This window comes from Arachis stenosperma, chromosome 9 (genome assembly GCF_014773155.1).
Source record: "Arachis stenosperma cultivar V10309 chromosome 9, arast.V10309.gnm1.PFL2, whole genome shotgun sequence".
Lineage (NCBI taxonomy): Eukaryota > Viridiplantae > Streptophyta > Magnoliopsida > Fabales > Fabaceae > Arachis > Arachis stenosperma.
The window spans coordinates 106,738,901-106,754,993 of record NC_080385.1 but is presented as its reverse complement, the minus strand read 5'-3'; the positions used below and the strand labels follow the sequence as shown (position 1 = coordinate 106,754,993).

The 16,093-nt window shown below is 37.2% G+C and overlaps 1 non-coding gene across 1 annotated transcript; it reads right to left on the bottom strand.

Annotated features, from left to right (window-relative positions):
* Window positions 1-15,716: 15,716 nt before the first annotated feature.
* On the bottom strand, window positions 15,717-15,820 carry LOC130953666 (small nucleolar RNA R71). The gene has a single exon (XR_009075827.1). It is a non-coding gene; the product is annotated as a small nucleolar RNA R71 (small nucleolar RNA).
* Between the last annotated feature and the right edge of the window lie 273 nt (window positions 15,821-16,093).

Below are 16,093 nucleotides of genomic sequence, written 5' to 3'. Positions count from 1 at the left end.
CTCAAAGATGAGCAAGGGGGTACGGCGACTTTTGGATTGCCACCTTTTGCTGGTGGATCAACCGGTTGCTGCATGTTCTTTCTCCCACTTCTGTTTTGGCTTATGATAAATCATCCTGAGCAACAAAAAACAGGATAGTAAAAAAATTCAAAATCAAGGAAGCGCAAGTTATTGTAATGAGGTAAATCACTAGAATGAAGTGAGTGAATTAGTGTGACCTCAAGGAAGAGTAGTGTGTGGGTTCTAAGTTGCACGCGGTTTAGAACACACACACACTAGCATAAAAAATCTATGTCACAAGTACACAAGAGAAAGCATACACTTCACTCATTCTAGTTTGCTTGAAATATTTTAAAAGACTTGTAGGTTAAGATACAAACAAATAGTGAAGAAGCATGAAAGCATTCAAGCAACAATCAAGCAATTGTGAAATTGGATAATGCATGGACATTGATTGATGTTTAGTGAACAAAATGGAATGTAGAGCTCACACATCAAACAATGACACATATTGAAGTTTGTTTGCAACACCTAAGTGACATAGAAGTGGAACACATGGGTGCTATAGACCTTAGGGAAAAGAAGATAGAAGTGAAAATCAATCACATAGCAAGCATGGTCCACAAAGCTTAGAAAGCTCAAAAATATGTAACTAGGTAAGCTTTCGATCCAATTTCACAATTCTGAAGTCTCAATGCATGAAATAGGTGAAGTGAATAAGATCAATCATAAATAAGCATCACCTAAAAAAATGCATTAATAATACAAAATTGTCTAGCAATGGATGATGAATGCACCCTGGCCAAAACATGCAATTCAAAAGATTTAGAAGCTTGAAGGCAATGTCATATGTACTTGGTTTTCAAAAACATTAAACATGAAGCATTCAAACCATGAAACAAAAGGTAACCTCAATAAAAGAAACCCAACAATGAATATAAAAAACAATTATTCTAAAATAGCATTCAGTTATTAATGAGCAGTAATTAACAGCAAACAAAATTAGTAATCCAACACTTATCATGAAAAATAGAAAATTAAATAAAAATTAAACTAACTAACTAACTAACTAAAAGAAATGGTTATAGATGGTGATTGGTAGTATTGGATGATGGTTGATGGGTGGAAAGAAAATAAGAGAAAAGAGAATAAGGAAAGAAATGGAAAGAAGAGAAGAAAAGAGGTGGGTGAAACAGGGCAGTCCATGCGTACGCGTGGAGTGACGCGTAAGCGTGGTGAGATGAAATGGGTGCGACGCGTACGTGTGGGTCATGCGTACACGTGATGTACGAATCAGAGAGGTGACATGTACGTGTGAGGTGACGCGTACGCGTGGGTGGGTTTGTGCTAAAGGCACAATTCCAGCCTAAAACTCACGCAACTCTCTGGAATTTGTATGGGAGGTAGAAATTTTGGATTCCACGCGTATGCTTGGGCAAGGCGTACGCGTGGGTGGTCAAAATTCTTGTTGTCGCGCGTATGTATGAGTGATGTGTGCGCGTGGCATGGTGCTCTGTTTATCAAAATTTTTCCATGTTCTTGCACCAAACCAAGCATTCCAAACCTCCAAACAGCTACCAAAACACCATAAAACCTTATTTAACCTACTAGACTCCCAATTAAACTCAACTAACCAAACACGACATGAAATTAAACTAATTTTTACCAATATTTACAAAAAGGAAAAAGGAAAAGATGTTACCATGGTGGGATGTCTCCCACATAGCACTTTTGTTTATTCTCCTTAAGTTGGACTTATGGGGAGCTCTCATCAAGGTGGCTTGTGCTTGAACCCATCCTTGAACGTCCACCAATGCTTGAACTTCCAATAGGCTCCAACATTCAAAATTAAAATCTCCAAACTTTGATGGAGTTCTTCACAAGTCATGAGCTCCCAAAGTTAATTCTCTTTGTGCGATCCGGGATCCCACACTTTGTTTTCACAACCGTCTTCAAGTTGATCATGGTAATTTCCTCCGGGTGGTAGAAAAGCTGAATTCTCACTAAGGCACCAAACTATCCTCCTAGACCCATCCAATTGAGAACTACACCAACTTTTACTCCTCAAGTTTGAGCCTCAAACCATAATGAGCCTAGATTTACAACGCCAACCACTAAACATCCTCCTCTTACGCTTAATTCCACAAAACGCCTTAAGTTGGCCATCCGTTTCAAGCAAACCAAATTTAAGTGGGATAATAAAGCTAAGAGTTATGAGTTTTACCGACTCAAATGAAGGATTGGATGACAACTTAGGTAGTGGAGTTTCCAACGGTCTTGATAAAGCATGTTTCACTCCCGTCCATGCTCTTCTAGAGGCTTCCACCACTTGGCAAGGTCCTTCAAGATCTAGCTCTTGCCAAGCTTCCTCAAGTTCAAGTGCTTCCTCACCAATTTCTTCTAGCTCTTCCCCATCACTTAAGTCATACATTGGAGGTTGAGTGAAATCTACCTCATCATTAATTCCAAGTTTAGTGGAGAAGGATTCATCAAGTTAAAAAGGATCATATGTTGATGCGGAATCATCTTAGATAGGGGAACTTGGTGCTTGCCCCACTTATTCCATTTCTTCAATCACATTATTCCTTGGGGGTTGTGCACTATCCTCCTTGACATCACTTTCAAAATCCATGGAAGAAGGCTCTTCAACTTGAGATTCCTCCTTGCACTCAACATCTCTTAAATCTTCAACCACTATTTCCTCTTGTTCAATAATCTCTACCTCCTCCTCTTGTTGCACTTCTTGCTTTAACTCCTCTTTTTTACCTTGAAGCTTCGAGTTCACTCCCTTACTATGCTCTATGGTTGCTTTTCCATATTCAACAATGGGAGTGCCTTGATCGCGTAAGCTTAGGTGGGATAAGACCATGTTGCTAACGGCTTCTGCCATGGTAGCAATCTTGGCTTCTAGCTCCTTGAACTCCAATTTTGTCTCCTCTTGTTGCCTTAGGATATAAGATCTAAGATCTTTTTGTTCTAGCATGAGGGCATGGAGACCTTCGTTCATTAGGGGCGGTGGTGGAAGAAAGGGTTCATTGTTTGGAGGAAAGGTATTATAGTTGGAAGGTGGTTCATATTGGTGAAAGTCTTGAGGTGGTATATATGGAATTTGTGGTTCTTGGGAGTATTGGTGTTGGAAATGTGGTGGCTCTAGATATAGTTCATATGGTGGTTGGTATGGTGTATATGGGTTATGGTCATATAGAGGTGAATGGTGGTATGAGGCTTGTGAGTATGATGGTTGACAACAATATTGATGGTTTGGTTCATAATTGTGTACATTGTGGGGGTGGATTGTAGCCATGAGAGATTGGAGGAGGTTGTTGCCATGAAGGTTGACCATAAACATGTGGCTCCTCCCTACTTTGATATCCATTCCCACAATGTGGTTCCTCATTGAAGCTTTCATTCCCTACAACATAATTGTAAACAAACTCATAGCCAAAATGATGAGAATTCATGGTGACAAGAGAAAATAAAAACAAGAGCTAACAAGAAACAAAGAAAGCAAAGTCCTACAACAAGCAACAACTAACAAACAAGTAAAAGGCAAACATATTCACAATATTCACATATATACAATAGACAATAACATAGCACCATTGCAGTTCCCCAACAACGGTACCAAAAACTCGATAGAAATCATAACTGCCGGCTAAGAATTTCTTCTCGGTTAGAGGAAATAACTTTGTTGCAAGTATAGTTCCCAACTGACAAGTGATGCTCAAATCAAAGCTTTAATGTTTGGTTTTGTCACAAGTACAAACCCCAATAAAAATTAACTGAAGTATTCAAACCTCAGGTCATCTCACAAGGAATTACAATGAAGTGATCAATTATTAGCTATGAAGGAACAAGGGGGTTTGATTGATAAAAGGGAAAGAAAATAAATGACAAGAAAAGTAAAACAAACAATTAAAGGAAGCAAGTAATAAAGAGAGAGACATTCATTGCAAGGATTGAGAATATAGGCTTTCTATCCTAGTCACTAATTATAACAATGATTAACAAGAATTTATCTTATTTAATCATCTCTTACAATGGAAGAAGGTACAATATTATCTTCACACGAGAGAAAGTCAAATAAGACTAGTTAATCTCAATCCAAAAGTCCTAATCAACTTACTAATTGAATTAGCAAAAGATTAGCGTCAATGGAAACAATATTAATTAACAATTCTAGATCACCAACATAAGTTGGGTATTTATGACTCAAGATTTCCTAACTCCACTTTCCATGCCAAGAATGTTCAAAGATCTACTCTAACATCCAACCAAGCATTTTGTCAAACATTCTGAAGGCATAAAAGGAAATCATATTAAATTGCAAGAAATATAAAATCTAACAACAACCCAATGCAAGGAATCAACAATAAACAACGCAATTAACCATAAGAACATAAAAGAAACATCAATTGCATTAAAGGAAAGCCAAATCCAACAAGAGTATTCATAAACATAAAAGTGACATAAAAGAAAAATTAACACTACAAACTAAGAGAATGAAAATGTAGAAACAAGAAATAGTAGAGGAAACAAGATGAAAACAAAAACTTAAACCTAGATCTAAGAAGCAATTAACCCTAAGAATCCTAATTCTAGAGAGAGGAGGGATCTTCTTGATGAGCGGATACTTTATACGTTTTTTGACATCATTTTCATATAGTTTTTAGTAGTTTTTATTTAGTTTTTGTTGAGTTTTTATAGGTTTTAGTGTTAAAATCACATTTTTGGATTCTACTATGAGTTTTTGTATTTTGGGTATTTTCAGGTATTTTCTGGCTGAAATTGAGGAGCTGGATCAAAAGTCTACTTCAGAGACAGAGAAAGAACTGCAGATGCTGTCCAGATCTGACCTGCCTGGATTAGGAAGAGCTTTTCTGGAGCTACAGAAGTCCAAATGGAGCGCTCTCAACGGCTATGGAAATCTGACTTCCAGGGATTTTCAAAAATATATAATAGTCTATACTTTGCTTTGAATTAGAAGGCCCAAAACTGGCGACCAACGCCAGCTTCCTGCCCTCTTCCAGGTATCATACGCCCAAAGAGCAGAGCCCAACGTCCAAAGGTCCAAAGAGGACCCCCTAGCTGGCATTCCATGCCCAAGGAGCCTCATAGCACGTGGATCTCATTAAAGCACATCCCAAACACTCACCAAGTGGGCCTCAGAAGCGGATTTTAGCACTAAAAAGACTGTTGTACCCTTACTAGTTATTAACTTAGTATTTAAGGGAACTTATTCATGTCATTCGATCATATATCATCATTTTTCTCATTATTTTCATTTTCACCATTGTTATACACCTCAGTATGAGTTTCTAAACCTCCTAGGTTGAGGGGAGGAGTCCTGTTGAGTCCTATGAATTAATAAAAGTACTATTTCTTTTCTTCGATATGTGTCTGATCTATCCAAGAACAAAATTCATAGAAATATCAACCCATGGATGCACAGGAACAGGTAAAGGAGTATACAAACCATGTGGTAAAGACTTAGATTTAGCTTGTTTACATGCAATGCATTTAGCACAAAATTTCTCAACATCTTTACGCATGTGGGGCCAGTAAAAATGCTCAGATAAAACATCCAAAGTCTTATGCACACCAAAATGATCCATCAAACCCCCACTATGTGATTCTACAACAAGTAACTCCCTAATAGAACAAGTAGGTACACAAATTCTATTACTCCGAAAAAGAAAGCCATCATGCTTATAGAATTTTTTATATGCACCATGTTCACATGCAGCATAGATAGAGGCAAAAGCAGAATCAGTTGCATATAATTTCTTCATACACTTAAAACCTAACAGTTTATAAGTAAGGGTTTTGATTAAGGAATACCTTCTAGATAATGCATCAGCAACCACATTCTCTTTACCTTGCTTATAGGCGATTATATATGGAAAGGATTCAAGGAATTCTATCCATTTTGCATGTCTCTTGTTCAGCTTCCCTTGGCCCTTCAAGTGTTTGAGGGATTCATGGTCAGTATGTACCACAAATTCCTTAGGTAGAAAATAATGCTGCCACACTTCCAAAGCTCGCACCAAGGTATAAAGCTCTTTATCAGAAGTGGAATAGTTGAGGCAGGCCCCATTCAACTTCTTACTGAAATTGGCGATTGCTCACTTTTCCTGCATCAAAACATCACCTATACCAATTCCGGAAGCATCACATTCGATTTCAAAAGTTTTAGAAAAATCTGGTAAAATAAGAATGGGGGCAAAACACAATAATTCTTTCAAGGTGTTAAAGGCAAGTTCTTGTTCCTGATCCCATTTAAAGTTGACATATTTCTTGATGATTTCAGTTAAAGGTGCAGCAATAGTAGAAAAATCTTTAACAAACCTCCGATAAAAACCCGCAAGACCATGAAAACTTCTAACATCAGAGACATTCTGAGGTGTGGGCCATTCTCTAATAGCCTTCACCTTCTCGTCATCTACCTCAATTCCTGCAGAACTTATCACAAAACCTAGGAATACGACTTTACTCAGACAAAACGAGCACTTTTGGAGATTAGCATACAATTTTTTCTTTCTAAGTACCTCTAAAACAGATTGAACATGCAAAATATGATCATCAAGACACTTACTGTAGATAAGGATATCATCAAAATAAACAACCATAAATTTACCTAAAAACTCTCGCAAAACATGATTCATTAGTCTCATGAATGTACTAGGTGCATTAGTCAAACCAAATGGCATAACTAACCACTCATACAAACCATATTTAGTTTTGAAAGCTGTTTTCCATTCATCGCCAAGTTTCATTCGTATCTGATGATAACCACTCCTTAAATCTATTTTAGTAAAAATAACAGAACCATGCAATTCATCAAGCATATCATCAAGTCTAGGAATAGGATGGCGATACTTTACCGTAATCTTATTTACAGTTCTGCAGTCAACACACATCCTCCATGAGCCATCCTTCTTGGACACCAATAATACCAGAACAGCACAAGGACTCATGCTTTCTCTCACAAAACCCTTAGCCAAAAGGTCCTCGACTTGCCGTTGCAGTTCCTTCGTCTCCTCAGGATTGGTCCGGTAAGCTGGCCGGTTAGGAATGCTCGATCCGGGGACAAAGTCAATCTGATGTTCAATGCCTCGTAATGGAGGTTAACCTGAGGGCATCTCATCCGGAAATACATCGCCAAATTCCTGCAAGAGTGAAATAAAAGTACTAGGCAGGTTATGGTTAGTTTCAATGGTAGAAAGTAAAGACTCTAAATCGTACTAACACCAATGATTTTTGCCTTTAACTAGCATGCTTCAGATCCCTCTCTTTGGCATAAAAACATATTTTGTGAGCACTCTCACTCTCCATAGATGCTTCTCTTTTAGAACTCTCTTTTTCACTCAGACCCTGGCTCTTTTTCTCACACGTTTCATCTCTCAAAGCCCTCTCTTTACCCTCTTGTTTTTCAATTTTCTCACATCCTAAAGGCTCTTTAGTAGATTTACGCATGCTTAGTTGCTCCAGGTACACTTCTTTAAGTGTCAAAGGTGCAAGGGTAAACTTCTTCCCAAGATAAGTAAAGGAGTATCGATTTGTGAAACCATCATGGACCACCTTCCTATCATACTGCCATGGATGGCCTAGGAGTAGATGACAAGCCTGCATGGGAACCACGTCACAAAGTACCTCATCACTATATCTCCCAGTAGAGAACTGTATGAGGGCTTGCTTCATAACCTTCAACTACCAACATCACTTAGCCACTCCAGTTTGTAAGGGTTAGGGTGTTTGGTGCATTTCAACCCTAATTTTGTGATCAAAGTAGAGCTAGCAACGTTTGTATGACTTCCAGCATCAATGATCATGAGTCCAACCTTACCTCCCAATAAAACTTTTGTATGAAATATGTTCTCTCGCTGTTTTAGACGATCATCCTTGGCTTGTACATTTAAGATCCGCCTAGTGACAAGGGTCTCGCCACTAACAGCATACTCAACTATATCTTCATTATCTGTAGCATCATCCGTATGTAGCATGTCTTCATACCCATCTGAGTTATCAGATTCAGAGAAAATATCATTTGCTTCAATTACCATGGTCCTTTTGTTTGGACACTCGGAAGCATAATAGCCTAATCCGCGGCACTTAAAGCAGGTAATATCACGATGTCGTGCAGGAGGTTTAGAAGTGGGATTAGGTGTGGGCGGCTTCCTGTGCTGCTCTGTGGGCTTCTCCTTTGATTCGGTAGGTTTGGATCCAGTCTTCTCCCTGAAATTAGCACCTCTCGAATCCCACCTTGAAGTAGAATTACGCAGTCCTTTCGCTTTTTGCTGTCTTTCCACTTTGATAGCTAGGTTCACCAAGTCTTCCATAGTCACAAATGGAAGATGTTCTACAGTATTTGCAATGTCTCGGTTCAGTCCACTCAAGAAACGTGCCATAGTAGCCTCAGACTCCTCCTCAATGTTTGCTTGGATTAGCAGCATCTCCATCTCCTTATCATACTCATCTACAGACTTAGAACCTTGGTATAACCATTGGAGCCGTTGATGTAGCTCCCTGTAGTAGTAAGAAGGGACAAACCGTTGTCGCATGACTTTCTTCATCTTTTTCCAAGACAGAATTGGTGGTTTTCCATTCCGCCTTTTCTGTTTGTCCAACTCGGCCCACCAGACAACGGCATAATCTGAGAATTTGACAGCTGCTAGCCTTACGTTTTTTACATCTGTGTAGTTATGACACTGAAATAGGAGCTTTATCTTGCGTTCCCATTCCAGGTACGCCTCAGGGTCACTTCTGCCTTTAAATTCTGGGATGCGCATCTTGATAGCATTAAGGTTATTAACAACATCTACCGGTTGTCTATGATGCCGGGTTCTGGATGAAGTCTCCTCTTCAGACTCCATAGAATCATTATGAACAGATTCTCGTGACCATGCTTTTCGCCTAGGAGAAAAAGAGTTAATTCGAGAATCCATGTCATCAAGACGTTGTTGAATCCCTGTAAGGATGCTGGCAAATGCGTCGAGGCGGAAAGTTAGTTGTGGATCGGGGTTCCCTTCAGTGTTAGCCATCAGTGAACCTGAAAAAGAAAAGACCTTACAGCACTCTTCTCACGTGTATCACTCGAAATAGGACACTCGTGTTTCACTCAATACGTGGCTTTTACCCTCTGATGAGCTTACCATTCTTGCCTTTTTCCACTCTTGGATTGCCTTAACAAGTTGCACTTCGGAAGATGAGGAATTGAGACACCAAACTAAGATAATCTGAATGATAGAAACATTCAACTTGACAAGAAGACAATTAAAGTATGTGAAAAAATGGAAACAAGGAGTGATACTAAAATGACAAAAACTAGCAAAATTGGATCCTAAGTGGAACCCAAGGAAAATTTGAAAAGTTAAACAACGGGAAAATTTAAAATTTCGTTTTTTTTTTAATCTAAAGTGAATTGCAGAATTTGAAGAGAAAAATAAATAGATTAAACAAGACCCATGGAACGTGTAGATAAATAAGAATTTACCTATTACTTGTAACTGATACCAGATGATAAGGAATTAAAAACAAACAAAAAGGAAAGATAAGGGGGGTTTTCCTACTAGACCTCTAAGATACCTGTTCTTAGCAACCTAGGTCACCGGAAAAGATTCCCTACTAGACCTTCAAAGAACTTGTCCTTGACAACCTAGATCAGAGGGGCGAAAACTGAAAGAAGCCACCACGCAGATCACCTTAGTGTTGGATCCTCCAATCTTCCTCATGCAACAAGTGAAGCAAATCACTCACCTCACTTCTCACACAATAAAAAGTGCTTAAAAGCAACTGAAATTTATTCATGAAAGTTACATAAATTGTCTCACCAAAGGTGTTTAAATAGGCACCTAACAATTAACTAAAAGATAAGATAACTAATTTAAATCAGATTTGATCTTATTGGATTAGATCATATTTGATTTAAATTTAAAATCCCTAAAAATACTACTAAGCATAACAGATTTAAAATAAGTCTTCTAACAAACTTTTGACCACATAACAAACTAAAACAAGAGTCTAGAATTTCAAAATTTAAAAATAAATTATGCCTCCCACTGAATTCGGAAAGCATTATTGGGCTTCTTGCTGTCTTGACTTAGCCCAATGGGCCTTGCCCATTTTTCCTTGGTTAGAACTTGATGTAACTCCATATGCACAAGCGCTGCCAGGTTTCCAAAACTCTCCTTGAGCTTCTTTGCACGTGCTCTAGTGATGGGGCCTTCTGGAAGTGTGAAATTCCCATTCTGCCCTTTTGTCTTAGAATGCCGCTGTTGTCTTTCCGAGCATGTATCATTGATACGTGGTCAGGAGGGCATTTTTGTCATCTTAGAGCTAAGAGTCGGAATGGTAATCTTGTCATATTCAAGGATCTGAATACTAGAAGAATTGTACCATGCCAGTCTTGGACATCAAGAAGACTAAGAGTCCGTCTCAAAAACAGTGGTGCTGAAAGGGCGACAACTCATAAAGCCCATTGGGCTAAGTCAGAACAGCAAGAAGCCCAGTAATGCTTTTCAAATTCAATGAGAGGCATAATTTATTATTAATTTTTGAATTTTTAGGCATTTATGTTAGTTTGTTTTGTTGTTAGAGTTTGTTGAAAGATTTGAATTACTCCTGATTTGCTTAGTAGTATTTTTAGGAATTTTAAATTTAAATCAAATCTGATCTAATCTAATAAGATCAAATCTGATTTAAATTAGTTATTATATCTTTAGGGTTTTAAAATTTAAATCAAATCTGATCTAATCCAATAAGATCAAATCTGATTTAAATTAGTTATTTTATCTTTTAGTTAGTTGTTAGGTGCCTATTTAAACACCTTTGGTGAGACAATTTAGATAACTTTTGATGAATAAAATTTCCTTAGTGCTTTATGCACGTTTTTATTGTGTGATTAAGTGAGGTGAGTGATTTGCTTCGCTTGTTGCATGGAGAAAATTGAGTGATTCAATCTTCATCCCTCTGATCTAGGTTGTCAAGGACAGGTTCTTTGAAGGTCTAGTAGGGAATCCTTTCCGGTGACCTAGGTTGCTAAGAACAGGTATCTTAGAGGTCTAGTAGGAAAAAAAACCCCCTTTATCTATCCTTGTTGTTTTTTTTTTCAAGAGATTTCAAGTGAGTGCCAAGGCCCCAAAGTTGATAATTATATATATATATATTTCGGGGTCCCAAACTTTATTTGTCAACCCCCTTTCTTGATCTTCATGCTTCCACTTGGGTGACTTGGTTGGCAAACTTCTTGAATCCTCCTTAGAACTCCTAATCCTCATCTTAATTCCATAAAATTGAGCTTTACTCCACTTTTGGATTTGAAAGTTTGAACATCCATCCCTTGTGCACCTTGATTCAAATTGTCCATCAACATCCAACTCTTTCTTACTCTCTAACCCACAAAGAGTTCTAAGTCGACTATCCATTTCTAACAATGCATATTGATATGGGCCAAGGAAATTGAAAGATGAGATGATTACCCATTCAACTTGTAATTTGGATGGTGACTTAGCAATGAAGATATCCATTGGTCTTGACATTGTAGGCTCCACTTCCTTTGGCTCCTCCTTGATGACTTCCATCTTTTGACAACTTTCTTCAATTTCTACTTGTTTGCTAACTTTTTGCAACTCTTCCTCATTGATCAAGTCATGTATTGGAGGTTGCACACCCTCCTCAACATCGGTTTCACATTCAATGGGAAAAGCTTTAACAAGATCACCATTGTCACTTGGTGTAGAGCTGTCTTCAATGATGGAGTTTCCTTCTTGTTCAACCTCTCCTAGATCTTCTTCAAATTCTTCTTCTTCAACAATCTCCATCCCTTCCACTTGTGGTAAAACACACTCCATTTCCTTGTTCTCAAGTTGAGCCTCTAAAATCTCTCTCATACTTATCTCTTCAGTTGATTCTCCACAATCATCTGTGAAATTGCTTTGCTTGTGGCATGAATCCCATGAGTCCAACTTTTGACGGATGTGATGAGCGGATAATTTATACGCTTTTTGGCATTATTTTTAGGTAGTTTTTAGTATGATCTAGTTACTTTTAGGGATGTTTTCATTAGTTTTTAAGCTAAATTCACATTTCTGGACTTTACTATGAGTTTGTGTGTTTTTCTGTGATTTCAGGTATTTTCTGGCTGAAATTGAGGGACCTGAGCAAAACTCTGATAAAGAGGCTGACAAAGGACTGCTGATGCTATTGGAATCTAACCTCCCTGCACTCGAAATGGAATTTCTTGAGCTAAAGAACTCCAAACGGCGCGCTCTCAATGGCGTTGGAAACTAGACATCGAGAGCTTTCCAGCAATATATAATAGTTCATACCTTATTCGTGATTAGATGACGTAAACTTGCGCTCAACGCCAGTTCCATGTTGCTGTCTGGAGTCAAACGCCAGAAACACGTCACAAACCGGAGTTGAACGCCCAAAACACGTTATAACTTGGCGTTCAACTTTAGAAGAAGCCTCAGCTCGTGGATAGATCAAGCTCAGCCTAAACATACACCAAGTGGGCCCCGGAAGTGAATTTATGCATCAATTACTTACCTCTGTAAACCCTAGTAGCTAGTTTAGTATAAATAGAACTTTTTACTAGTTTATTAAGAGTCTTTGATCATTCGGTCTTGAGACCACATTTGGGGGCTGGCCATTTGACCATGCCTGAAGCTTTCACTTATGTATTTTCAACGGTGGAGTTTCTACACACCATAGATTAAGGGTGTGGAGCTCTGCTGTACCTCAAGTTTCAATGCAATTACTACTATTTTCTATTCAATTCGATTTATTCCTGTTCTAAGATATTCGTTGCACTTCAACTTAATGAATGTGATGATCCGTGACACTCATCATCATTCTCACCTATGAATGCGCGTGACTGACAACCACTTCCGTTCTACCTTAGACCGGGCGCATATCTCTTGGATTCCTTAATCAGAATCTTCGTGGTATAAGCTAGAATTGATGGCGGCATTCATGGGAATCCAAAAAGTCTAACCTTGTCTGTGGTATTCCGAGTAGGATTTCGGGATTGAATGACTGTGGCGAGCTTCAAACTCCTGAAGGCTGGGCGTTAGTGACAGACGCAAAAGAATCACGGGATTCTATTCCAACCTGATTGAGAACCGACAGATGATTAGCCGTGCTGTGACAGAGCATTTGGACCATTTTCACTGAGAGGATGGAATGTAGCCATTGACAATGATGATGCCATACATACAGCTTGCCATGGAAAGGAGTAAGAAGGATTGGATGAAAGCAGTAGGAAAGCATAGATTCAACAGGGATAAGCATCTCCATACGCTTATCTGAAATTCCCACCATTAATTTACATAAGTATTTCTATCCTATTTTATTTATCTATTAATTATCTAATCCAATTATATTTGAATTAGCCTGACTGAGATCTACAAGATGACCATAGATTGTTTTATACCAACAATCTCCGTGGGAACGACCCTTACTCACGTAAGGTATTACTTGGACGACCCAGTGCACTTGCTGGTCAGTTGTGCGGAGTTGTGACTAAGTGTGATTCACGTTTGAGAGCGCTACCAAGTCTTTGGAGTCATTATTGATGATCACAAATCCGTGCACCAAGTTTTTGGCGCCGTTGCTGGGATTTGTTCAAGTATGTACAACTAACGGTTCGTCTTGTTGCTCAGATTAGGTAATTTTCTTTTCAAAAAGTTTTCAAAAAAAATTTTCAAAAAAAAAATTTCTTTATTTTCGTTTTTCTAAAGAATATTTTCGAAAAAAATAATAAAAATACAAAAAAAATCATAAAATCATAAAAATCAAAAATATTTTGTGTTTCTTGTTTGAGTCTTGAGTCAACTTTTAAGTTTGGTGTCAATTGCATGCTTTAAAAATTTTTCTTGCATTTTTCGAAAATTCATGCATTCATGGTGTTCTTCATGATCTTCAAGTTGTTCTTGACAAGTCTTCTTGTTTGATCTTGATGTTTTCTTGTTTTGTGTTGTTTGTTGTTTTTCATATGCATTTTTGTTTGTTAGAGACCATGCATTAAAGATTTCTAAGTTTGGTGTCTTGCATGTTTTCTTTGCATAAAAAATTTTTCAAAATTATGTTCTTGATGTTCATCATGATCTTCAAAGTGTTCTTGGTGTTCATCTTGACATTCATAGTGTTCTTGCATGCATCATGAGTTTTGATTCATAATTTTCATGTTGTGAGTCATTTTTGTTGTTTTTCTCTCTCATCATTAAAAATTCAAAAATCAAAAAAATATATTTTCCTTATTTCTCTCCTAATTTTCGAAACTTTGAGTTGACTTAGTCAAAAAAATTAGTTGTTTCTCATAAGTCAAGTCAAATTTTCAATTTTAAAAATCCTATCTTTTCAAAAAAAATTTTCAAAAATCAAATCTTTTTTATTTTTATCTTATTAATTTCGAAAATTTTAAAATTATTTTCAAAATCTTTTTCTTAATTTTATTTCAAATTTTCGAAATTACACTAACAATTAATGTGATTGATTAAAAAATTTGAAGTTTGTTACTTTCTTGTTAAGAAAGGTTCAATCTTTAAATTCTAGAATCATATCTTTTAGTTTCTTGTTAGTTAAGTAGTTAATTTTAATTTTAAAAATTAAATTTTTTTCAATCCTATCTTTTTATCATATCTTCTTATCTTAACTTTTTATCATATCTTTTTCAAAATTTTATCTTTTTCAAAAATTTGATTTCAAAATATCTTATCTAACTTCTTATCTTCTTATCTTTTCAAATTTGATTTTAATATCTTTTTCAACTAACTATTTGAATTTTTGTTTGTTTCTTATCTTTTTCAAAACCACCTAACTACTTTTCCCTCTTTAATTTTTGAAAATATCTCATCTCTTTATCAAAAATTCTTTTTAATTAATTAATTGTTTTAAATTTTAATTTTAATTCTATCTTATCTTTTATTTTCGAAAATCATTTAACTTCTTTTCAAATTTATTTTCGAAATTTCTTCCCTCTCCCCTTCTTCTATTTATTTATTTATTTGCTAATACTTCTCTTCACCTCTCTTCATCTCAAATCACTGCCTCTACCTTTACCATTTATTCAGACTATTCATTCTTCTTCACTCCTATTCCCTTTCTTCTTCATAAAGGAATCTCTATACTGTGACATAGAGGATTTCCTCTTCTTTTCTTGTTCTCTTCTCTTTCATATGAACAGGAATAAGGAAAAAGGCATCTTTGTTGAAGCTGATCCAGAACCTGAAAGGACTCTGAAGAGGAAACTAAGAGAAGCTAAATTACAACAATCTAAAGACAACCTTTCTGAAATTTTCGAACAAGAGAAGGAGATGGCAGCCGAACCCAACAACAATAATGCAAGGAGAATGCTAGGTAATTTCACTAAACCAACGTCCAAATTTGATGGAAGAAGCATCTCCATTCCAACCATTGGAGCAAACAATTTTGAGCTGAAACCTCAATTAGTTGCTCTAATGCAACAGAACTGCAAGTTTCATGGACTTCCATCTGAAGATCCTTACCAGTTTTTAACTGAGTTCTTGCAGATTTGTGAGACTGTAAAGACGAACGAAGTAGATCCTGAAGTCTACAGGCTCATGCTTTTGCCTTTTGTTGTAAGAGACAGAGCTAGAACATGGTTGGACTCACAACCTAAAGATAGCCTGGACTCTTGGGATAAGCTGGTCACGGCCTTCTGGGATAAATTCTTTCCTCCTCAAAAGCTGAGCAAGCTTAGAGTGGATGTTTAGACCTTCAAACAAAAAGATGGTGAATCCCTCTATGAAGCTTGGGAAAGATACAAGCAGATGACCAAGAAGTGTCCTTCTGACATGTTTTCAGAATGGACCATATTAGATATATTCTATTATGGTCTATATGAGTTTTCCAAAATATCATTGGACCATTCTGTAGGTGGATCCATTCACCTAAAGAAAATGCCTGCAGAAGCTCAAGAACTTATTGACATGGTTGCAAATAACCAATTCATGTACACTTCCGAGAGGAATTCCGTGAATAATGGGACGCCTCAGAGGAAGGGAGTTCTTGAAATTGATGCTTTGAATGTCATATTGGCTTAGAACAAAGTGTTGACTCAGCAGGTCAA